Genomic DNA, 1,051 nt, shown 5'->3' with positions numbered 1-1,051 from the left:
CCGTTCCAACTGCGAGTGAAGTAAATCAGGTAGAAGTAGTGTCGCAGATGTGTATGTGCTTGAGCGCACACCAAAATGTTACAGGATTTACGAAATTTATAGCGCGTATCTGACATTACGTTTGACCTAGCCTCTCAAATGAAAGCATTTTGGGACAGCAGACGTTGTAACAGAGTTAAATATAGCCTTACCCGTCTGACCCATAGTGGGTGAAGGCCCGCGATTATACAGTGGGAGCGATAAGAGAGATCTGGTGTGTAGGAATAACGTATTGGTGAACGAACTTCGGTCGTCCTGGAGTGCCAGCCTACCAATTTTTGTATTTAGAGAAGAGAAAGCAGGACACGATTCCGCAGTCGGTCGCATGCCTGGTTTTAACACTGCGCCCATTTCCTCGATCATGGTAGGAGCGTTACATTGCTAGAAAAAGAGCTTTCCATATCCCAACATCTTGCTTTAGTTCCGTCATTAACGTGTTGCTTGTTAATTTTCTCTCTGCTTCTGCAATCCCGACGACCGAGTTGCTCTCGGTGTATTGGCCTGCTGATGCTGAATATGTGGACAATAATTCTGTCCTATTTTGGTTAATCAAACCTGAACCTCAAAGATTCGGCTCACCAAGCCGGACACTTGGATAGATTCACCTACGAGAGTGGTTTAATTATTTCTGGTGGACTAGCTGGAGGTGAGATTTCGCCGCAAATCCCGGGGGCTAGCAAAGCTTCTGCTAACCTTGTAAAAATGCGTCATCGATTTGACGCCATTTGTCATTTGAGGGAGGGCGGTTCGACCCACACTGATTGGTTCAGCTACATGTCCTCAACGATTTTAGGGATATCAATATCCCCCAGAAAACGCTGTGTTTTTATGTGTGCTAGCGAAATCCCGGCAGCTTCAAGGTCAAACGATGAAAAATCAATGACCTATTGATACTCCAAGGAAATTTAAATCCGACCACGTACAGGATACCATTCTTTCCACTGACTTGGGTTCGGAAGCTCCGGGCATCGCCTGTTGATCGTGTGTTGTTGGATTATTAAAGTTTGTGTCC

The sequence above is a fragment of the Opisthorchis viverrini genome, assembly GCF_000715545.1.
Source record: "Opisthorchis viverrini unplaced genomic scaffold opera_v5_29, whole genome shotgun sequence".
In the NCBI taxonomy this organism is placed as follows: domain Eukaryota; kingdom Metazoa; phylum Platyhelminthes; class Trematoda; order Opisthorchiida; family Opisthorchiidae; genus Opisthorchis; species Opisthorchis viverrini.
Note: the sequence above shows the minus strand (reverse complement) of the source record.